At 43.5% G+C, this 25,259-nt stretch overlaps 1 protein-coding gene across 1 annotated transcript in view; it reads left to right on the top strand.

The window, feature by feature from the left end:
• The first annotated feature begins 873 nt into the window (after nucleotides 1–873).
• LOC122930583 (zinc finger protein 84-like) overlaps nucleotides 874–25,259 on the top strand; it is a 111,551-nt gene continuing 87,165 nt past the window's right edge. The window contains exon 1 of the mRNA XM_044284073.1: nucleotides 874–914. The gene's annotated coding sequence lies outside the window, so the exon portion shown is untranslated. The remainder of the gene's footprint in view (nucleotides 915–25,259) is intronic.

The raw sequence follows: 25,259 nt of genomic DNA, 5'->3' as shown, positions 1-25,259 counted from the left end.
ACATTACGGTATATAGCAATAGAAAAAATACAACCAAGCTGGAGAAGAGGGAACCATATTAAACACATGTCTCGGATTGAATCGAGAAGGATTTTCGAATTTGGAACTTTGGTGCCAAGAGGCCTAAATGCAGACCTAGAAGTATTCGGTTTTCTCTGAATGTGGTGTCCTGGGACTGATGGGACATCAGAGTCCGGCTGTATTATTTCCAGCACTCTGATCTCCCCTTACTCCCAGGCACCATTTAGCTCCATCTATCAATTTACCATTTTATTATTGAAGATGGGACATTCAGAGAAAACGTAATGAAAATGCAATGAAACCGTGACCGACAGATATATTTCCCATTATTTAAATTTTATGCCTTTTATAACGTTTTTAAAAACAAAAAGTATTTTATAATGTATTTTTTATATTGTTTATGAAAGTGGAACTTATGCAGCATTGCAAGAGTTGAATATATGTAGGATAAAATTTAGACCCATTCCCAATGTGTATGGATTTGGAGTCATGTTTTCCACTATACCCTTAATTAGAAGATGCCCTATAAAAAGGAGTAAAAAACCACAGTTCTGGATCTACTGAGGAAGAGGCAAGTAGCCTCGAAACGCGTCTAGTCCAGCTAACTGTGGTACCGGATTCAACCGGAGTATATGTGCGCACAGAAAACTCCATTAAAAGAAAGAAGAATCTTAAAAAGGACCAGCGAGAAAACAAAGTGTTTTGCCTATACTGGCTTAAGGACCTGGATCACCTGATCAGTCATCTGACTGAATACATCATCAAGGACACTCCCACTGGATGACACTGCAGAAGGTCCTTGAGTGCATTATTACACAGAGGACACGTGTCTCCAGTGTTTTCAGCGTCCAGACGAAAAATCAAGTGCCTGCACTTCTTGGACTGCGATACATGTGAGTAGGCATTATATGCCACATTTATTTATAAAGCAGAGAGAAGGAGCGGTAAATGACTTTATGCTACAATAAGCATGAGGACTTGTGCGATTACATCAACGTGATATACACACTGGGCATCTCTCCTCCTCAATACATTGGGAATTTCTGACTGCCAATTAGGTATACATTGCTGCTACATCTAGAGACTTTGGCTAATTATTAACTGCTGCTATTGTTTGCTGTGAATTTTATAATTATTTATTGATTATTTGCTGTGTATTGCTATTCATTAATTATCTGTTGTGTTGTATAGCTGTATACTACCATTTATGATTGCCATTTTATTATTGCCATTTTATTATGTGTTTTTTTTTTTAAAACAATTTTTATTTCGGAGAAATAGGCAGCATACAAGTGTGCAGGTTATAAGAATTCATGCTCGCAGGCATGGATACACAATCCGTCTCTCACAATAACATACAGTCATGTGAAAAAATTAGGACACCCTTTGAAAGCATGTGGTTTTTTGTAACATTTTTAATAAAAGGTTATTTCATCTCCGTTTCAACAATACAGAGAGATTAAAGTAATCCGACTAAACAAAGAAAACTGAAGAAAAGTCTTTTCAAGATCTTCTGTAAATGTCATTCTACAAAAATGCCTATTCTAACTGAGGAAAAAGATAGGACACCCTTGCCCCTAATAGCGAGTGTTACCTCCTTTGGCTGAAATAACTGCAGTGAGACGGTTCTTGTAGCCATCTACCAGTCTTCGACATCGGTCTGAGGAAATTTTACCCCACTCCTCAATGCAGAACTTTTTCAGCTGTGAGATGTTTGAGGGGTTTCTTGCACGTACAGCCCTTTTCAAGTCACCCCACAGCATCTCAATGGGATTCAAATCTGGACTTTGACTTGGCCATTCCAGGACTCTCCATTTCTTCTTTTTCAGCCAATCTTTGGTTGATTTACTAGTATGTTTTGGGTCATTGTCATGTTGCATTGTCCAGTTCCGCTTCAGCTTTAATTTTCTAACTGATGGTCTCACATGTTCTTCAAGCACCTTCTGATACACAGTAGAATTCATCGTGGATTCTATGATGGTGAGCTGACCAGGTCCTGCTGCAGCAAAGCAGCCCCAAACCATGACACTTCCACCTCCATGCTTCACAGTTGGTATGAGGTTCTTTTCTTGGAATGCTGTGTTTGGTTTACGCCAAACATGTCCTCTGCTGTTGTGTCCAAATAATTCAATTTTGGACTCATCTGTCCAAAGAACATTATTCCAGAAGTCCTGGTCTTTGTCAACTTTATCTCTGGCAAATGTCAGTCTGGCCTCGATGTTTCTCTTGGAAAGCAAAGGTTTCCTCCTTGCACACCTCCCATGCAAGTTAAACTTGTACAGTCTCTTTCTGATTGTAGAGGCATGTACTTCTACATCAACAGTAGCCAGAGCCTGCTGTAGTTCTCGAGATTACACTTTAGGGTTTTTGGAGACCTCTTTTAGCATCTTGCGGTCTGCTCTTGGGGTGAACTTGCTGGGGCGACCAGTCCTGGGCATGTTGGCAGTTGTTTTGAAAGCCCTCCACTTGTAGACTATCTTCCGGACAGTGGAATGGCTGATTTCAAAATCTTTTGAGATCTTTTTAAATCCCTTCCCAGACTCATAGGCTGCTACAATCTTTTTTCTGAAGTCCTCTGACAGCTCTTTTGCTCTCACCATGGTGCTCACTCTCACTTCAACAGTCAGGAGCACACCAAACTAAATGTCTGAGGTTTAAATAGGGCAAGCCTCATTCAACATGCAGAGTAACGATCTACTAATTATGTGCACCTGGTGTGATATACCTGTGTGAGATCTGAGCCAATTTAAGAGGGAATACATGTGAGGGTGTCCTATCTTTTTCCTCAGTTAGAATAGGCATTTTTGTAGAATGACATTTACAGAAGATCTTGAAAAGACTTTTCTTCAGTTTTCTTTGTTTAGTTGGATTACTTTAATCTCTCTGTATTGTTGAAACGGAGATGAAATAACCTTTTATTAAAAATGTTACAAAAAACCACATGCTTTCAAAGGGTGTCCTAATTTTTTCACATGACTGTACATATCTGACCAGCATGCAAATAATACGTGCCATATCCGACTTTTCAATTTTCTCCCCCCCTTAACAAATAACTCCCTCCCTCCCCTCCCAACCGTCTCCCAACTCACAATGCCATGTCAGTGTCTCACAATAGAACCGCCGGGCCAAGTAGCTCGCAGTCGGATGCAGTATTGTCAACGATCACTACTGTTATCCCCCTCTAGACTACCTCCAGCTCCCCTAATGTGCCCTTCAATTTCCCTTCCAGATACCACTTAGTATGTACAAAAGGCCTAACAACCTCAGATACTTCTGTCGGAGTCAAAGAATGCACAATAAATCTTTTCCAAGTATGAAAGAACTGTTTTGCGGACCTCTCCTTGCTACTCTCTACATCTAGCCTGTCCAGATACATGACATATTTCATAACCCCCAGTGCTTCTTGAAATGTAGGAACTGTGGGGTATATCCAGTGTCTAAGTATGGTCTTTACTACTGCCAAAAGGAATAAATGTATCCCCTTAATACTAGTAGAATGGGATATTTCTCCCTTTTCATCCAGTGGAATATAATGGAAGATGCAGTGCAAGGGTGACATTTGCAGTTTTATTCCCCAGACTTGCTGGATATACCCGACAGAGTCTTCCCACAGAGATTTCAAGTGAGGGCAATGCCAAAGCCCATGCAACAGGTTAGCTTTCTGCTGTGAACATTTTGGGCACCATCTCAGATAGTGCGCGGGCGCGTCTCTATAGGACAGATCAAAGGCATACGTAGCCTTATGGAGGATCCTAAAATGCATCTCTCTCCACGTTTCATTTGCGATTGCCTGTCTCACCCTCTCCATCCCTTCCCTCAATTTAGGAGTGACTGCGTCCTCTCCTAGTTCTTCTTCCCACCTCTTATATACTTTATCCCCTATTGGGGTAGAGAGAATATTCTGCATTCTTCTATACAGATCAGACAAAGAGTTTCCCTGTGCTCCCACCAGGGCCCCAAACCAGGCCAATCTCTCAGGGTCTCCCAGAGTCATTGATTGCGCCCTACAGTAAGAGTGTATCTGCTTATAAGACAGAAAATGTGAGGCTGGGATCTGATACTTGGATTGGACCTCAGGCCATGATAAAAGCTCAGTACCTCCCTCATTCAGTAAATGTCGCAATACGAGAATCCCTTTACCCTTCCACAGTCTAAATAGACCCGATTGCCTACCCTCCGGAAATGCTGGGAGATTCCACAATGGCATGTTAGGAGTAACATACATGGGCAATTTATATAGTTTACGCATGCTCCTCCATGCCGCCAGAGTGTCCTTCAGAACTACATAATCTTTGAACGGTTTAGGGAGATCTCTTATTCTAGTGTGCAACAAGGCTACTAGATCCCAAGGTGCTACCAATTCACTTTCTAGGGGGGTATTTGAGAAAAATGAGGTGCCTGTCAGCCAATCTCTAACATGTCTAAATAATGAGGCTAGGTTATATCTCCTTATTGATGGCATCTGGAGACCTCCTTCCCACTTAGTGAGGCAAAGCTTATCGTATGCTATTCTAGGACGTTTTCCCTGCCAAAGGAACCGTACAAAAGCTCTTTGGATCCTGCTAACATCAATATGTGTCAGTAGGAGGGGTATTGTTTGAAGTGGATAGAGCAATCTCGCGAAACTTACCATTTTTAACAGGTAAGCCCTTCCGAAAAGCGAAAGAGGCAAACTGGTCTACCTGCCTAGCTCCAATTCTATTTTCCTAATTAGGGGATCATAATTTAGCTTATACAGCGAGGATGGGTGTCGCCCTACTTTAATACCCAGATAGGTCAGATACTGAGGTACCACCGCCACGTTGCAAAGATCACGGTCTAGCTGGACTTGAGCACCCCTGTTATTTAAGAATAACAGTTGGCTCTTGGTGACATTTATTTTGTACCCAGTGGTTCCTCCAAAATACTCAAACGTATCAAGTATCTTTTGAAGGTGAAGGTGAGGGGAGTCTATAAACAGCAGGATATCGTCTGCAAAGTAGACTACTTTAATCTCTTTCCTGCCTATCCGAATCCCATTAAAAATATCCGATTGAATCAGGTGTTTTACAAGTGGCTCCAGAGCCAAATTGAACAGGAGAGGAGATAAGGGGCAGCCCTGCCTTGTACCCCTGCCGAGCCGGAAAGGAGCCGACAAAAAGCCGGGTATACTAACCCGAGCCTGCGGGCTCTGATAGATGTTTTCAACCAATGATTTGAAAGATCCCTCTATGCCAAAAGCAGACATGGATCTCCACAACCAGTTCCAGTTCACAGTGTCGAATGCCTTCTCCGCATCGACAGACAACAAGGCAGGGCCCCCTCCCACAGAACCAGGTCCGTGATGTATATAGTCTGCGCTACCAATACCGATCTGATGTTAGTCACCGCCGCTCTATGTTTAATAAATCCTACCTGATGCGGTCCTATAAGATATGGCATATGTTGCGCCAGTCTATTAGTCAGCAATTTGGTCAGTATTTTAAGGTCTTGGTTAATTAAAGAGATTGGACGGTATGAGGCGGGCTGCATCAAATCCTTATCTGGCTTGGGGATGAGTTTGATATATGCCATGTTCCCAGATTGCATAATGCTATGACCCTCCAGGCAACTATTAAACAACTGTGTCAAAAAGGGGGTAATTTCTTCTTTGAGTCCCTTATAAAAGTCCGCTCCAAAGCCATCTGGGCCCGGGGCCTTCCCACTTACAAGGGATTTAATGGTATTTTTTACTTCGTCTTCCGTGATCTGGGCATTAAGATGGGTACACATTTCCGCTGTAAGCCGTGGCAGTGAGGTTTTAGCAATAAGCTACTCCGCTAAATTAGCATCATAATCCGCTCGGCCGTATAGAGCGGCATAGAATTGCCCAAAGCAATCCACTATACTTTTTGGGTCTGTAACTCTGTGTCCCGACGCATTTATCACGCTTTTGATATGGGTACTAGGCACATATGGTTTGGCTAGATTCGACAGCATCCTCCCTGCCTTATTTCCATATTTGAATAACTGCGCTTTCTTATGATCCCCAGACAGTTTTGTATTCTGTTCGACATAGTAATCGTAACTGTGTTTAGCCGTGACCCATCGGGTTTTATTAGTATCTGTTGGGCTATTCAGGAAGGTCGTATATGAACGTCTTACCTCTTCTGTCGCTACGTTCAATTTTTGGGCTAGCTTCCTCTTTTTAGCTGCGGCATATGAAATTATGCGTCCCCTAATGACTGCCTTTGCCGTGTCCCAGAATAGGGTATGGTTGTCTCAGTGTTCCCTATTAGTATCTGCAAATTCCCACCACCATCCCTTCAACTGCAGGAGAAAATCCTCATCTGTGGCCAGATAGCTAGGCATGCGCCAAATAAAATCCGTACCTCTGGGTACATTTTCAGAAAGGGATAGGGACACTGGGGCGTGATCCGATATAAGGATATCTAGTATCTCTGCTCCTTTTACCTTTCCCATCAGTCCCGGTGAGACAAGAGCATAGTCAATTCTAGACCACGACTGATGGGCAGACGAGAAATGAGTGAACACACGCTCTGCCGGGTTTAAGTGCCTCCATATATCTGTCAGGGCAGTAGATTGCAAGAAGGAGCCAAGCGTCATTCTCTGAACCGTCGCCCCTTGCCTTCTCCTATCTAGTGGCTCTACTCTCCTACAGTCTTCCTGAGTGTCATGAACTACATTTAGATCACCCATCACTATCATACTACTACGGTTTTCCTGCACAATCCTCAGCTCTAGCTCCGAAAAAAAACTAGCTTGCATGGCATTAGGCCCGTATACATTAAACAGTGTTAGCTTGCCTGCATCCGTATCGAGATCCAGCTTCAGTAGTCTACCTTTATCATCTCCCTCTGTTGATAACACCTCACATCTAAGCCTCTTGTGGATCATCACACCTGCTTTCCTTCCATCTGAGGAAGAGCCGAATACTTGTCCCACCCACATGCGCCGCATCCGCCAAAAATCGGCCTCCCCAAGGTGCGTCTCCTGGATCAAGGCTATATCAACCTGAAGTCTCTTTAGGTGACGTAAAACTGTTATTCTCTTATGCGGGGACCGCAGCCCTCTAACATTCCAGGAGACTAGCTTAATCATTTGAGCTGAGTAAATGGTATTGGTGATATAGAGGCGAACAACCCTCCACATAGCCCACTAGGTATATTGCAAACATGACATTAGATGGCATAATAAACACATTCCCCCCTCCCAACGTAATCCCGAAAAACACCCAAACCCTCACCTCCCTGAGGAACTGGGAAGTGCTCCAACAAGACAGCAAATCTTTTGTGAACTTCACTTTTTTCGCACCGACCTGAGTTAGAGCGCTGCATACCCTTAGCTCAGAGTCCATTCCCTAAAACTACTACTCTCTTCACCGACCTCCCCCCCCCCAGACAAAATATAGCCATGAAACACAGAGAAAGAATGCACCAAACAGATATAACACTGACTATACTGGCAAGACACAAATGAAGATATTAAAAGCTGAGACTTTAGCCAATATATACCAGTGATGGATATATCGGAGCCCATCATGCACCACGTCACGGTTCTCAGCATGGCAAGGGGTCCTAACCGCTGCTCTAACTATGGTGTGAACACGGTCTGGGGGTGATATAATTCAGCTCGCAGGAAAGCTTCCCACAAACGCCCAGCATGAATGCTGCGGTTGTGCGATGTGAATGAAGCCAGGCTGCAAGCCACACCCACACCAGACCATGTGATGGAGGTCACCAGGTGCAAAGGAGTGTTTGAATGCCAGGTAAAGGCAGACACACTCAAATCTAGCAAGGCAGAAAACGAAAAACAAAAAAATTTATTAGTGGCAATTTTGGAGGAGCTGCTCAACCCCAGACACAGTGGCGTGTCCTCAATCAGGGGGAGCAACCCGACCGCATGTGGACCGCGGTAATCGACTAACCCCAGCAAAATATGCATACAATGGAGGACGTCGGCGCGGTCCACATGCACCACAAGAGCAAACTACACAAAATGTAGCAATCATATGAAACACAGAGAAAGAATGCACCAAACAGATATAACACTGACTATACTGGCAAGACACAAATGAAGATATTAAAAGCTGAGACTTTAGCCAATATATACCAGTGATGGATATATCGGAGCCCATCATGCACCACGTCACGGTTCTCAGCATGGCAAGGGGTCCTAACCGCTGCTCTAACTATGGTGTGAACACGGTCTGGGGGTGATATAATTCAGCTCGCAGGAAAGCTTCCCACAAACGCCCAGCATGAATGCTGCGGTTGTGCGATGTGAATGAAGCCAGGCTGCAAGCCACACCCACACCAGACCATGTGATGGAGGTCACCAGGTGCAAAGGAGTGTTTGAATGCCAGGTGAAGGCAGACACACTCAAATCTAGCAAGGCAGAAAACGAAAAACAAAAAAATTTATTAGTGGCAATTTTGGAGGAGCTGCTCAACCCCAGACACAGTGGCGTGTCCTCAATCAGGGGGAGCAACCCGACCGCATGTGGACCGCGGTAATCGACTAACCCCAGCAAAATATGCATACAATGGAGGACGTCGGCGCGGTCCACATGCACCACAAGAGCAAACTACACAAAATGTAGCAATCATATGAAACACAGAGAAAGAATGCACCAAACAGATATAACACTGACTATACTGGCAAGACACAAATGAAGATATTAAAAGCTGAGACTTTAGCCAATATATACCAGTGATGGATATATCGGAGCCCATCATGCACCACGTCACGGTTCTCAGCATGGCAAGGGGTCCTAACCGCTGCTCTAACTATGGTGTGAACACGGTCTGGGGGTGATATAATTCAGCTCGCAGGAAAGCTTCCCACAAACGCCCAGCATGAATGCTGCGGTTGTGCGATGTGAATGAAGCCAGGCTGCAAGCCACACCCACACCAGACCATGTGATGGAGGTCACCAGGTGCAAAGGAGTGTTTGAATGCCAGGTAAAGGCAGACACACTCAAATCTAGCAAGGCAGAAAACGAAAAACAAAAAAATTTATTAGTGGCAATTTTGGAGGAGCTGCTCAACCCCAGACACAGTGGCGTGTCCTCAATCAGGGGGAGCAACCCGACCGCATGTGGACCGCGGTAATCGACTAACCCCAGCAAAATATGCATACAATGGAGGACGTCGGCGCGGTCCACATGCACCACAAGAGCAAACTACACAAAATGTAGCAATCATATGAAACACAGAGAAAGAATGCACCAAACAGATATAACACTGACTATACTGGCAAGACACAAATGAAGATATTAAAAGCTGAGACTTTAGCCAATATATACCAGTGATGGATATATCGGAGCCCATCATGCACCACGTCACGGTTCTCAGCATGGCAAGGGGTCCTAACCGCTGCTCTAACTATGGTGTGAACACGGTCTGGGGGTGATATAATTCAGCTCGCAGGAAAGCTTCCCACAAACGCCCAGCATGAATGCTGCGGTAGTGCGATGTGAATGAAGCCAGGCTGCAAGCCACACCCACACCAGACCATGTGATGGAGGTCACCAGGTGCAAAGGAGTGTTTGAATGCCAGGTAAAGGCAGACACACTCAAATCTAGCAAGGCAGAAAACGAAAAACAAAAAAATTTATTAGTGGCAATTTTGGAGGAGCTGCTCAACCCCAGACACAGTGGCGTGTCCTCAATCAGGGGGAGCAACCCGACCGCATGTGGACCGCGGTAATCGACTAACCCCAGCAAAATATGCATACAATGGAGGACGTAGCCATGGTATCAAACTTGCCTGTTAACCTCTCCCCCCCTAAACAGAATCAAAACACGAGGAGCGAGAACCCATACATTCCTTACTGAGCTCTTTGCAGGCATGGGTCACCCCCCTCAGCACAGATTCTCAACTATCTCAACGGTAATCAGTACATTCATCTCCAATCTGGACTGGAGGCAGGCTCCCTCCTTCTTCTCGAAGAAGCTTCAGGTGATGCTCTTGACCGCACGTTTCTTGAATTACCGAAGCGATTTCCACTTGGTGAGGCCGCTCCTCCGTTAGGCGATCTCGTGACTGAGTCCCTTGGTAGATCACAGTCCTCCAGGGCATCCGCAGCATCATAAGGTGTAAGGTAAGTATCAACTCCTCCATCTTTCCGAAATACTCTCAGTATCGCCGGATAAATTAGGGCAAATTTAACTTTCTTGTGTACAAGTTCAGTACATATGCGCGAGAAGGCTCTCCTTTTCTTGGATACCTCCATGGAGTAGTCCCCAAAAATTAGGATCTGATGGCCACGCAGTTTGAGCGGCTGCTGGAGCCTTCTATACTTGAACAAGATGGCCTCTTTATCTGCGTACTTCAGATACTTCACTATGGTCGTTCTGGGTCGCCTCTGCGGCTCGGCCTCCAAGTTATCTTGCGGCGGACCGATTCTATGTGCTCTCTCAACTGTTGCTGGGTCCTGAAGTCCCAATGCTTGCGGCAACTCAACCGAGCAAATTCGGGACAGCTGGTGCGCAGGAATATTCTCTGGTAAACCGAGGATACGCAGATTGCTTCTGCAGGACCTGTTCTCCAAGTCCTCCACCTTGTCTCGGAGCATCTTATTAGATTGTGTAATGTCCCTGAGCTGGGTATGGACTCTCTCCAGCTCGTCCTCCACAATGCCCATCCTTTGCTCAAGCTCTTGCACTTGTTCTGTGTGCTGGTTCACAGTGGCCTGAAGCTGTTGCAGAGAAGTTGAGATTGTAGCTTCCAGAGTGGTTTTAATATCCGGTGCCAGTAATTTAGCCACCGCTATGGCCATGTCTCTGCACGAGGATTCCAGCTCACCAGCCTGCTAAGTGCTATCCAGCTGTGTAAGTATCGACTCCTCCGACTCTTGCGACTGAGAATTTTGTGAGGACGAGCGAGTCATCCTCTTCCCGGCGTCCGCCATCTTGCCCCTCTGAAGTTCAGCCAAGTCACGCGGCGGGAGAGGCGAGATGGTCAGCGGGGTGCCACTGCGCACCACAAACTTCTCCATCTACCTTCCGGTTTGTTGGGGGGAGAAACAGTCGGGGTAATGAAGCCCCGGGTCTCGGCTACGCCCGCTGTAATTGTCTGGGGAGACGGAGCTCTCTCTGCTTTCCTCCTTACATGCGCGCGCCGGAACCGGAAGTCTATATGTGTTTTTTAACATTTGGGTTATAATACCCGTGTGCTGAATTAAATCTTTAGTATACTCCAGAAAGTGGTTGTGCCTATTCATCTTTTGCTTTTTATAATTATATTGTGGTCACTATTACCTAGTGTTTCTCGAACTGTAACATTACCAACAAGCTCTGCATCATTAGAAATTACCAGATCCAACAGAGCATCGCACTTAGTGGGAGCTTCTACAAACTGGCCCATAAAGTGGTCCTGCAGCAAGTTGAGGAATTTTCTCCCCTTTGCAGTTGAGGCAGAACCATGACCCCAGTCAATGTCTGGGAAGTTAAAATCTCCCATTATGACCACAGTACCAGCCTGTTATTCCTGCTCTATTTGATTATACAGTTGCGTTTCTATCTCTTCTGTGATGTTAGGGGGTCTATAGATTACACCAAGAATTATTTTTTCAGTGTTTATATCCCTTTGAATTTCCACCCATAAGGTTTCCACATCCTCAACCTCCTCACCCACTCTTTCACACTTGTCTTCAGATCACTCCTCACATACAGACACACACCACCACCGGTCTTTCCTAAATAGTGTAAAACCCTCAATATTTACATCCCAGTAATGCGAAGAGTCCAACCATGTCTCAGCCACACCAACTACATCTATGTGTTCTTCTAGTACCAGAGCCTCGAGTTCCCCCATTTTGCTAGCTAGACTTCTTGCATTTGTGAAAATACATATTAAATTACTATTACAGGTTCTTGTTACCATCAGTTCTATTTTTTTTTTATAAATGTATAGTTATGCCCAGTCTTCTCACTATTTTCCTTGCTAACCCTAGCCCCCACTAAATCCCCACTGTCCCCTTCTATAACCCACTCTCTATCTACACTATCTATCCCCTTATTTGTATGACACCTCCCCCCCAGATCCTAGTTTTAAATCTCCTCCAGCCATCTAACCATTTTTTTCCCCCAGGGCAGTTGCACCCTCCCCATTGAGGTGCAGCCTGTTCCTACTGTAGAGCTTTTTTTCGGATTCCTACTGTAGAGCCTGTAACCGACTGCGAAGTCGGCCCAGTTCTCCATGAACCCAAACCCTTCTTTCCTGGATGAGCTTCTGAGCCACTTATTTAACTCCCTACGCTCCTGTTGTTTCTCTAGTGACGCTCGTGGCACTGGTAGTATTTCTGAAAACACTACCTTGGAGGTCCTGGATTTGAGCTTCTCACCTAGCTCCCTAAAATCATTTTTAAGGACCTTCCATCTCCCACTGACTTTGTCATTGGTGCCAATCTGTACCATGACCGCCAGGTCTTCCCCAGCCCCACCCAGCAATCTATGAATCCGATCCTCAATATGCCGAACCCGAGCACCCGGCAGACAACACACTGTTTGGCAATCATGGTCTCGGCGACAGATGACCCTGTCTGTTCGCCTAATAATAGGGTTCCCTACTACCAGCATCTGTCTGACCTTTTCTGCACTCCTTTTCCCATCCTTCCTGCAGCGGTCATCCTCCTGGTTGCTAGGAGAAATGCCCTGCTGATGTGTTGCTGGCCCTAGGCTTTCATCAATAATATCAGCCACACAGGCATATTTACTAGGGCATTCCAGCTCAGGACTAAACTCAATATTTATTATTCTGATTCTGCAGTTATGTGGTCGTAAACTGCTGTAAAGGTACATGACAGGGCTCAAAAGTAAAAGAGCACCATATGGTTTTTGGAGGGCAGATTTTGCTGACTGGTTTTTAGCCACCATGTTACATTTGAAGACCCCCCTGATGCACCCCTAAAGTAGAAACTCCCAAGAGACAAGAACAGCAAGAAACAAGATATTGCATTCCCTCACTTACATGTATGTGATAATGTGGGAAGGTGTTAAACTTCATAAACAATTTCTCTGCTTAAGGCTCCTGCTTCCCAAATGCCTAACACAAAACTCCAGCAGCACAAAGACAACACACCAGTTCTGAACAATAGATGGAAAGTGGGTGTGGTTAGCTATGCTAATGAGCTTTACTCCAGATTTATCACTCTGAATTTTTTAAGAAGTCATAACGAAGTCCCAAAGCCCTCCAGTAGAGCAGTGGTGTAGAAATCTGGAGTAACATTTCTAGGCAAAATCGTTAAATTTAAAGATGAGCCAAATTGATCAAACAATGTAGGACATTTAAGATGTTTGGCACAAAGTACTTCAACACAGACTCGGAAAACTGACTTCAGATATTTCCATCATGAAATATAATATATAAAGTCTCAGTTGAACAGGACAGCTATGGTCACATGATCAAGTCCAATAGATGAGGCAGCTTTGCTTCTTCCTCTCTTCACTACATAATGCTCATTGGGCACTGCTGCATATAGCCTGGAAAAGAGGCCAGACATTGTTGTAAATCAATTGTATCTCTTCTAGTTCCCCTTCTGTAAGGGACATCAATTTCTAGATTGCAGGTTTATAATAGTTGTGGAAGCAAATCCAAAGGAACTACATAACTTGCTGAGGGCAGTATATAAGCCATATCTAAAGGGGTTCTCTGGGAAGTAATTAAATAACATTATTATACAGAAATATTACTTTACTATAAATTCATCAAACATATTGTTGTTTATAATGGCTTGTCTTCTCTACAGGGCAATGATTAGTCTAGAATAAAATGGCCACCATCCTATAAGTACAAAGAAAACCGGTCCTAATCGCACAGCAGGATGGGTTATTTCAGATCTACAGACCTTCCTCAGCCTCCTCTCTGCTCTGCCTGTCAATGATCACCATCCTCCATACAATGGGTGAGATCTTAGCTGAGTCTCCATAGAAACGGAGCTCATGAAGAGATGAGAGAAGTGCAGAGAGGACGGCGGCACACAGACTGCCTGTCATGTTCTAGCGAGGGTCATACGGATTCCTAGAACATCTCTCAGGCATAACACACCAAAGCTAGCAAACAGACAAGGTCCATAATGAATACTTTAGATCAGGACATGACCTGGACCAGCAGGTAAGGGTAAATTGGCAGGTAATGTGGACTAAGTGCACTAGTTTGACTTTGGGCCAAACCCAAATGGCAGAAGCTCAGTGATCCCCATTTTTCACAAAGCCCCTGATGGTGGGGATGAACTTAGCCGAGGGCTCACTGATCGCACCTCCGGGATGGTCCCGGTGCACTTGGCCACTTACAAGCAGAGACAGATGTTGGTGCAATCACCAGCAGTCCAGAAAGACACGGGACAGACTGCAACCCAGGAACACAAACAGGAACCCAAACAAATTCAGGACACTGTTTAGACAAGTCATAATGGGAACCAGAAAACAAGACAAATGCCTACACCCCATATGGAACGGATGCATTGTGATCACAGGCAGAGCTGCAAAGACCGGCAGACAAGTAGAGGCCTGGAATCCATGCAAAACGGATGCATGGTGGTCACAGACAGAGCAGGATACATGGAGAATATGTCCTTTCTCCAGAGAACCCAGGAGACCTCTTCCCGTAGGCAAAAAACCAGACTAGCAGATACATGTTCCCCATGGAGTGTTAGTCCATGGGCGAACAGACAGAGCTGCACACAAGACATGGAACCGGACAAGGTGAGCTTGATGTAGGTGACCACACAGACAGGGCAGATAGAAAAAAAACCATGTCAGGTGCATAGCTCCTGCAGCCATCAGAGCTGAAGACAGACTGACCTCCAGGCCCACAGCTAACAGGAATATATAGCACATAGCGACTATACCCAGACCAAGACATTAACCCCACAAGAACCAGACAACAGGGAGGGGTGAAAGAACAGTATACACACAGGCTGCCGTACCTACCCATGGGAAGCAGCCTACACGGTATCCACCAGAGCTCGTACACCAGAGCAACCAATGTGAGGAAACATGGCAACCCGTGTCACAGTGAGCCACACCATGACACTGCCATTATAAATAATGAGAGGAATCTGGTAATGCATTTATAATAAAGTAATTTTTCAGTATTCTCTACCATTTTATTTAATTAATTGTGGGAGATGAGGAGTTACAGATTGGTACATGGATCCCAACTGTCCCTAGAGCAGTGATGGCTAACCTTGGCACTCCAGCTGTGGTTAAACTACGACTCCCAGCATGCTCCATTTATTTCTACTGAGTTTTGAGAGCAGCCAAGCAAGGGGGGCATCTTGGGAGTTGTAGTTTTACCACAGCTGGAGTGCCAAGGTTAGCCATCACTGCCCTAGAGACTGGCACATGGACCCAGGTGGAGAAGTGAGGCTTTGACACATATTTCTTATGGTAAAATCACTAGAATCTGTTTTCTGATTGACATTGTTTCTGTACAGCATTTTATATACATTTTATATTGGATTGGTCTAGTGCCAGGAAATGATGGAATCTAAATGAATTAATAATAATAATAATATTAATTGCCATAAAGCTCTTTTAACCATTTGCTTTTCTCCTCTTTTTAATATAGTTCCAAACTAGAAGATTGTCCTCCAGTCGCTCATGTTCTTAATTAAGAATTTATTTAAGTCATAAGGACACAAAAAAAGCTTTAAAAGACATTCTGGACGGCTTTATGACACTTCTAAGTGGACCGTACATTGCCGGCACTTAATAGAAAATGCCTAATCTTGTCTGCAATTGCGGCCAAGAATAGGACATGTTCTACTTTTTTCGGGATCGTGCTGCCCCATAGAAATGAATGGGTCCGCAATTCCGTTCCGCAAAATGCGGAACGAAATTGCGGACGTGTGAATGGACCCTTACTGGGTCTGATTCTAAGGTTCAGAGCAAGAAATGAAATACAAGAAGTTTAGAAAATGTGTATTGTAAAGGGTGGAAAATCAGTGTCCAGTTATGATGGGAGTTAGGCTACATGCACACGAACGTTGTTTGTTTCCGTGTCCATTTTTTTTGCGGATAGGATGCGGACCCATTCATTTCAATGGGTCCGCAAAAAATGCGGACAGCACACTGTCCGCATCAATATATCCGTTCCGTAGCCCCGCAAAAAAAATAGAACATGTCCTATTCATTGCTTCAATGGATCCGCAAAAAAAATGGATGGCATACGGATGTCATCCATTTTTTTTTGCGGATCCGCAATTTGCTGACTGCAAAACACATACGGTCAGGTCCATAAAAAATGGAAGCTGCCCGTGTACCTGAACGGAACAGGCGGCCCATTGTAGACATGCCTATTCTTGTCCGCAAAAGGGACAAGAATAGGACATGCTATATTTTTTTTGCAGGGCCTCTGAACGGACTACGGTCGTGTGCATGAGGCCTTACAGTCAGTTCAGTGACACTTACCAGACATGGACCCTCCACACACTCAGGACTTGATCTTCAGCAAGTGTCTTCTCTTCAGCAAGTCAGTGATCCAAGTAAATTCCCTTGGTGAATTCCAGCTTTCTGAGCCATGCTTGGGTCTTTTATACCCCTTTGGTAGCTATAGCTATCTGCTCCTCCTCTTCCCCCAGGAGACGCCCAGTCCCACCTTAATAATCAGTGAAACCTTCCATTATGAGATCTGGCTTCCCTCATTACAATATACAATGAAAGAATAATAGTGCCACCTGCTCATCAACCAGTTTAGCATTTTCTGGCCTCCTGAGATGGTCCTTCATTTACACATTGTATTTGCAGGGTAGAGACCTATTGTTCACACTCCTATTCAGCATCTGTAAGAGATTCCTGGGATACTCCGAGACCTTTTCATATGAGAATCAGTGTAAACAATGAGCATTTTACATCCTGATGAGATACATTCCATCCAGACCTACAACCACATGACTCACCATCTATAATTCACATATATGAAAGTCGCCATTTAAGGATGAACGAAGGTCCTATTCTTCAGCGTTTTATGTGGATCATGGCCCCATTGAGGTCCACACTGTTCACAAGGCCGGTATAAATGTTTTGTGGATCGGTGGTTTGCGGATCGAAAAACCAACACGGTCGTGTGCATGGGGCCTTAAGGGGAGAAAACTATTAGACAACTTTACATGAGTATTTGTTGTTATCATTGGTGTCAAGCTGCTACTTTTAAGTTGTAAATGAAACAATTTACCAGAACAGACTCGATCAAACAAGCATCAACATCATTTTATGTTTTTTCTTTAAAATAACATAACATTTATGCCAATTATTAAAGCATTTGGTCTTGGCTGATCTATGGCTTGATAACATGATTTCAAAGGGTAATTTTCAATGTGGCCATTGCCCCTCTTGCCATTTTAATTGTACTTTAAGAAGTCTAATATTGGGAGGAGATCAGTGGGTGGTAAAGGATTTCTTGAATTGCAGAACTAAATTTGCAGTTTATGCTCTGTATTTGTTGCCCCTGCAACAAGTTTTCATTGGTCGGACAATTCGTTACCTATATGAGAGGTTTTATGAACGTTATTGCTCTATGAGTACAGGGCAGGGTGCCACTCGCTTTATCAGCCATGTTAGGGAGATGCATGAAGGACATCTTACAAAAAGAAGCCTGGTTAATAGTGAAGGCACGTGCAATGGGTCCGTTAGGACTAAATGAAAAAATAGATCAGAGAGTAAAGAGCCGAGCCCTCGCTCTCCACTGCACAGTACAGCCCTTCAGCGCTTAGACCGGGCCATCGTAAGTAGGGTGGGGCCCAGCCTAAGACCCTTAGAGAAAAAGTGTTAAAAGGTGTATGGGTGTTTAATGGGGTTGTCTGGGTTCAGAGCTGCTTTCATTTCATGCTCCAATGCTCTCCTTTGACCTGCACTGAATCGTGCAGGCAAAGTATTTTTTGGGAATCCAGTGACGGCAACAATGGGCAGGCTTTTGTGCTGCCCTAGCCTGGCTAGGGCAGCACTAAAGCCCACTCATCAGTGCCAGTGATGTCACTGGCAATACTGCTAGGCGGAAGCCTCCACTTAGTAGTGAATTATTTTTTTTAAAGTGCCCTTGCCTGGAGTGATCCAGCGCTGGGCAAGTGGGAGCACAGTGCATGAAATGCTCCGATGCTCATATCAGGGGGCTGCCAGAGTGAAAATGGGGATATGTCCAGGTTCAGCTCTGAAACCCAGACAACCCCTTTAAAGAGTTAAAGGCATTTCTGCGGCCTCTCCGTTGGCCATATGATATCACTGTACATCGGACACCTGGCCTATTTGCAGCTCTGCCCCATTGAAGTGAAAAGTTTTGCAACAGCTGGAGGGCCGCAGAATGAGCATCCCTGGTCTAGGAAGTTTTTCTACAGAAACCCGGCGTATAACATCTGAAAGCCAAACCTTCTGCTTTCTGGAAACTTCACTATGGACCCAAAAACACTGCAAAAGTGAAGAAAACATCACAAATAATTGGAGGGGGTTTCAAAATATTTTATTTACTTCTAGCAAACATCTGGCTATGGGTTATTTTCCCAGAAAAGTAGCAAAAATGCCAATTAAATGCTGCAAAAAGCAATGGATTAGATGAAAGCACTGTGGATAAATGCTCCCTAATAGTAGCTGCCCACATTATAAACGCAGCATCTTTTCTCTTTGCAGATTCTTGTGCAGAAAAACTGCAGCGTAAGGCCTCATGCACACGAACGTTGTTTGGTTCCGCATCTGAGCGGCATTTTTTGGAGCTTAGAAGCGAACCCATTCACTTCAATTGGGCCACGAAAGATGCGGACCACTTCGGATACTTCAATTCGCTCAACACTAGTGGTAATAACTTTGGAAAGCACATGGTGGGTTTTAGACAAAGTGTGGCCCTGAGAGTTTTTTGGGTGGAGAAAAATCACCATCTGAATGACTGGAGTAGTAGTCACTGTGAGGCTAATATCCAGGTGAGGATCTCACTATTGTTATGTGGACAATCACACGTCTCTATGAATGTGGTAGACGATACACAAGGTGCGGCCTCATCTACACATCCCGGTGCGGCAATGTTTTCATGATTTTTCAAACTTTTTATTTGCATTTGTTTCATAAGGACACAGCAATTTTAATCTATTTCATTTGCACATTTCAAAAGAGATAACAAACAACATGAAAAATACTGATTCTGTTGTTGCTTTTTGAGTTTGCTATTGTTATAGCATTAGTTACATAATTTTATTCTTTGGTTCAGATCAATTACAGAAATTCCAAATGTGCAGTTTTTTTTTTTACTGTTTTAACTTTTGCACAGTAAAAAACTTTTCTTTATATTTTTTGCATCTCTGCATTCAATGACCCATAACATTTGTACCTTTCTGCATGAGAGCTTGTTTTGAGGGACAAGTTTTAATTTCCATTGGTGCATACAACTTTTTGATTCCTTTCTTAATTGTATTTTCGTGAGATTGAATTTTTTTTTGAAACTATGGCATTTTTCTTTTACATTGCTTATCATGTAGGGCAAAATGCAATCATTTTATTGTATAGCTTATTAGATATAACTGATAGAAATTTCATATGTTTTTTTTTCATTTGTTATATCAAATATATATTGTAGGTGTTTGCTAAAAAAATTAAAGGCAATTTTTTCCCTTAAGATATTTTAAAGTTTTTCAGGATCACGAACATTTGATCTGCTCATTGCGCATTTAATACACTGTAAAACTTCTGATTTGCAATGCATTATACCTGTTACTATAAAAACTGATATCCCTAAAAGGAGGTTCTCATTGATAACTGTACATGGCAGGCCTGTGGGACATTGCTAGGCCTTAATTTTAAATAGTAACCCTACATACTAACAATAAAATCATGGAGGGTAATAGGGTGAGAAAGGAAGCACTCTCCCTCCTTAATATCAGTAAAATATACAGACAGCATTGATTCTGGCATGTAATGGGTTAAACTGTCAGGATTGGGGACATCTATGATCCTGTCAATGAGAGCAGGACACCAGCTGTATAATGGTGTAATGTTGAGGGCATAGCTCGTGTACCCACACCATTATAGGGTCTCAGTAGTATGTCACTGAGCTTTAACTGCTTACAAAGATGGACTGATAACACATTGAAAAGGAGGAGGTAATAACAGAAACACCTATAATAAAACAATGATAAAATAAAAAAACTTTGTTTACATTTTAAGGTAACATAGTAACATAGTAACATAAGGCCGAAAAAAGCCCTCTGTCCATCCAGTTCGGCCTGTTATCCTGCAAGTTGATCCAGAGGAAGGCAAAAAAAACAAAACTGTGAGGTAGAAGCCAATTTTCCCCACTTTAGGGGAATAGAAAATTCCTTCCCGACTCCAATCAGGCATCAGAATAACTCCCTGGATCAACGACCCCTCTCTAGTAGCTATAGCCTGTAATATTATTACGCTCCAGAAATACATCCAGGCCCCTCCTGAATTCCTTTATTGTACTCACCATCACCACCTCCTCAGGCAGAGAGCTCCATAGTCTCACTGCTCTTACCGTAAAGAATCCTCTTCTATGTACACAGTACTCCATGTCCCTCTACCTTTTTAATTTTCCAAGAGTTATTATGTTCAATATTGACGGTTATTAGTTTTATTATATATACTGGACTGAGTATGCCTTATTGTTTAAAGTTAAGATATAACTTTTATTTACTTCTAATAAAATAAATGAGACACTAAATAGAGTGAAATACGTGGTGTGGTTCCTTATATACAGGGGGTGTGGCCTAATAGTGAGGCGGGTAACTCTCTCCCTAAGCACTATCCCTGTGTCACCTAGTCTATGGGCAGGGAATACCTCAATGGCTGTAATCGGGGCACCCGCCCTGAGAAGGACGACCCCCAGCCCCTGGAACCTCGGGCCTGTGCTAAAGTTCCTTAAACGCTTACCTCCCTAGTAGATCGTTTCTTGTTCCATCATAGGATAATGGAACAAGAAACGATCTACTAGGGAGGTAAGTGTTTAGGGAACTTTAGCACAGGCCCGAGGTTCCAGAGGCCGCGGGTCGTCCTTCTCAGGGCGGTTGCCCCGATTACAGCCATTGGGGTATTCCCTGCACATAGACTAGGTGACAGAGGGATAGTGCTTAGGTAGAGAATTACCCGCCTCACTATAAGGCCACCCCCCCCCCCCTGTATATAAGGAACCACACCAGGCCACTTATGTCACTATATACCCTGTTTACCCTCCAAATAAGTGCAGTATTTCACTCTATTTAGTGTCTCATTTATTTTATTAGAAATAGATAAAAGTTATATCTTAACTTTAAACAATAAACATACTCAGTGCGGTATATAGAGTTAGAGACCACTGAGATTATTTATTAGTAGGTCCATCTACCTTAGACCTTTACTAAAAAAAACGGATTACATTATTAGATTTATTGCTACACATGCTAATTCTGATGTCCAATGTTGCTCGAATGCATGCATGATTCAGGAGGAGTACTTCCCTCTCGCTATTCTTTCTTGCTCAATGTTTATATAACTTGGTTTATCAGTTCGGGCAGGTCGTATGCTTTGATAAAACGTCTTTTTACTCATGGACATGCAACAATGACCACTATGTCGTTTTATCTTTTAGTGCTCCGTGCGTGTGCTTCTGTCACGGGCGTCGGGATCCTTCACTTCTTGGTGCTGTCGCGCACCATGATGACATTGACAGCAGGTAGCTTAACTGTTGTATACGCCTCGTGCTGGCGATTCCTTTCTTGCTAGCATGGGTGCAGCTAGGTAATCTCTGGCTCTGCGTGCTGTGGGGAGAAACAGAGTATTGCACTGGTTGTTAAGTATGCGTCTACGACCTTATAAACCGGTGCAATGCTCTGCTTCTCCCCACAGCGTGCTGAGGATCACGCCGTTTAGACCCGGACAGGTAAGTTCCTTACACCTCAGCTGCAAAAATTGGACATAAAGTATAGTTTTTGTATTTTTTTATTACATAGGTATTGTTAGGGCTCATGCACACAAACGTATTTTCTTTCCCTGTCCGTTCCGTTTTTTTTTCTGCGGACCGTATGCGGAACCATTCACATAAATGGGTCCGCAAAAAAAAAAGTGCATTCCATTTCCCTATGTCCGTATTTCCGTTCCACAAAAAAATAGAACATGTCCTATTATTGTCCGCATTACAGACAAGGATAGGATTGTTCTATTAGGGGTCAGCTGTTCCATTCTGCAAAATACGGAATGTGCACGGATGTCATCCGTATCTTTTGCGGATCTGATTTTTACGCACTTCAAAATACATACGGTTGTGTGCATGAGGCCTAAGGGAGTTATGTTTCCAGTCTTCTAACACAGCAGAAGAGCAGAAAAATAATAAAAAATTGATCCATTGCATCAGTTGTGCATATTTGGCATTCATTCAAGCCATTTCCATCATAGATCCGTTATTTCAGACATCTTGCATTTAGTCCTTTTTTTCTGTCTGAAATAAGGGATCTCTGACAGAAATGGCTCAAACGGACACTCAATGTGTATAACTGATGCATAGGATCGTTTTTTGTTTTTTTTTATCTGACTAACCGGACGATTCTTGGTTTGTTTGCCGGGTTCCACTGGATCTCCACAGGTCCCCATTATAGTGGATGGCGCTTATCAGGCAACATCCGGCAGTGCCAGATCCAGATTTTTAAGGCAGGCTGCTCCCTGCCAGAATAGCCTGCCAGAGGTGCCTAAAACTATCCAAACCCATTAAGGATGTACGGCATTGTGAAAACCGGGCATTGTGAATAATAGCAGGTTCACCAGGATAAGGTATTGCTCTTCCAGCAATGCTCAAGGAGTGAGGTGGTGGGAGGGGGGAGGGGGTGTAGCGTCATTGCTGTGATTTGCAGATCAATGCTGATGATCCAATTACAACCTCCTCACTGAAAAACTCGGAGGGGGATGCAGGTGGGCTCAGATCTAGGTGATTGGTGCTGGACAGGGGACACCACTTTTTGGTTTCTCCTGTAGGTACTGCGATTGGCTGGTAAGGTATACTAACTCATCACAGCACAAGATTGGCTTGTGACATTTTAGTTGGTGACGGCGTGCTGAGGGGTTCTGTGCCCCTCTGTGTTGTGCTGTGGCCTGCTGGGACTTTTGGTGCACCTGCACTGTGCTCTACTGTTTTACTGTGAAATGAAAGTATTCCTGGAACTTCTGCTGTGTTTAGTGATCTAGTGCCAGTCGCTGTCCCTATGCCCTTCCCTTCTATGTACTTTTGGCCTCTGTGAGTCTTTTTTTTTTATTCAATTTTTTTCTGCCCTGAACTGCATACGTCAATGATCAGCACCTGCGCTCAGTTTTTGGAAAGGGAAGGTTTTTTTCTGCCATGCTAACCTGGATAGAACCCCCAGAATGTTCCCTGTCCTAGGTGTTAGTGGGACTGCTACACCAGGATTACCACCTCTATGTGGATAACTATTACACAAGTATTCTACTATTCAAGTCCCTAAATTCCAAAGGTACTATAACTTGTGGCACAGTACGCAATAATTATAGAGGCCTCCCTAGGTCTCTTCCTGGTCAACCACTTAGAAAGGGCGAAAGCGGGGCTCTCCTCCATGTAAAAATTTGGTTAAGTAGAAGGACAAGAGGGATATCCTTGTACTTACCATGGTTCACCATAACACCAGCTCTCTTTTCCCTCGTAGGGATACCATAGGGTCTCTGCAAATGTGACATGGCGCCCGAAAACCATTCTAGGATACATCAGTAATATTGGGAGTCTGGAAACTCCTTCAAGATCACTGCTCCCCTTAAAGGCTATGTACACTTTTGGGGGTATTTTTTTAATTTTTGCATTGTGTCATCCAAAGATATATCTATCAGTTAAAACCAAATAGTAGCACATATCCTTTTTTTTTATCTGTTTTTATTTTCTGATTGTAGTTTTTATTTTATTTTATTTCCTAAACACTGGCCATCTTGCCTTAGCTGTTCTTAACAGCATTTAGAAAGCATTAAGAAAATTGCTTTACGGCAGCCCCATGGTCCGTAGACACAATGGACAGGAGGGGACCCTATTGACTTCTATGGGAGAGTTTTCTAGGCATGCTCTGTGACCTGTGCAGAGATCATTGTACAGGGAGGGAATAGATAAGCTCTGACAATCACCTACAGTAAATCCTGTCTTATGTATACACAGAGGTGATATCATTAGAGGCAGGATTAGAATGAGTTAACCGCAGGATATTATATTTTTTGTTTAAATATATGGAATACGTGGAAAATTGAAATCATCCAACATTCTTTAAAATAAGTTAAACATAAAAAAAGTGATTACACAGTCCCTTTATGCTTAAAATATATATTTTCAATTACTCTTTATTGAAAATGTTGAGCCCCTGTCTCTGTACAGCCTTGAGATTCTCTAGTAGCAGGCTCTGTATTTTTACTGTTTGCCATCAAGCATGAACAGTGCCTTATCTTTAACCTCCTAAACCCTTATTATAGCTCAATTCTTCTCTCACTGATAAAGGCTCCTTTACACAGGCTGAGAATCCGTCAGATATTTACTAACAAGCGTTTATAGGAATGTTCATTGGAGATCATCTGGTGGTGTAAAGGTGTAGCAGATTATGAACAAGTGAAATGCTCGTTCATTGGATGATATGCTCATTTGTACAGGCACCTAAATCTTCATTGGCTGGCAGCAGATCGTGCTGGGTAAACAAGCACTGCTGTTTGCAAACAATGAGTCTGTATGGAGATGAGTGGTGGCTTTAGCAATCACTCTTTCCAATACTGTAAAGGAGATGGCTGCATATAAATGGAGCGGTCTCCTACTCTGAAGAGCAGGCGATTGCCAGGAAGGAAATTGTCCAGTGTAAAGGGACCTTATGAATGTGTCTTAAATAAGTGTTTATGACCTTTTAGTAATTGGAGAAATGTTTATTAGGGTGACCGGCACGTGAAAGTGAAACTATGATTCACACAGCTAGACAAACAGTGAACCATTTGTGACCAAACAGCTGAATATTTTTTTAAATAAAGACCAATTGAGAAAATGATTTTTAGCCCAAAATGAGTAAAATTCAATCAGAAAAAAAAATTGTCTCCAAAGGTTGTACACAGCCTTTAAATGCCAATATGGGAAGAAGGGACAATCTAAGACTGTGCCTGCATCTGTGATAAAATATAGTGAGTGGGCACACTTGGTCATGTTACTGAACAATTATTGCACAACTACTCCTCTCTGAAGCCAGAAGTTGTTTCTATTTGCTATTTTCTTATACAAGGCAGAGGAAGAACTTTATAATGACTATCAATTTAGGAGACTG

Source organism: Bufo gargarizans, chromosome 3, assembly GCF_014858855.1.
Source record: "Bufo gargarizans isolate SCDJY-AF-19 chromosome 3, ASM1485885v1, whole genome shotgun sequence".
Taxonomy (NCBI): Eukaryota; Metazoa; Chordata; class Amphibia; order Anura; family Bufonidae; genus Bufo; species Bufo gargarizans.
This window is presented reverse-complemented; position numbering and strand designations above follow the sequence as displayed.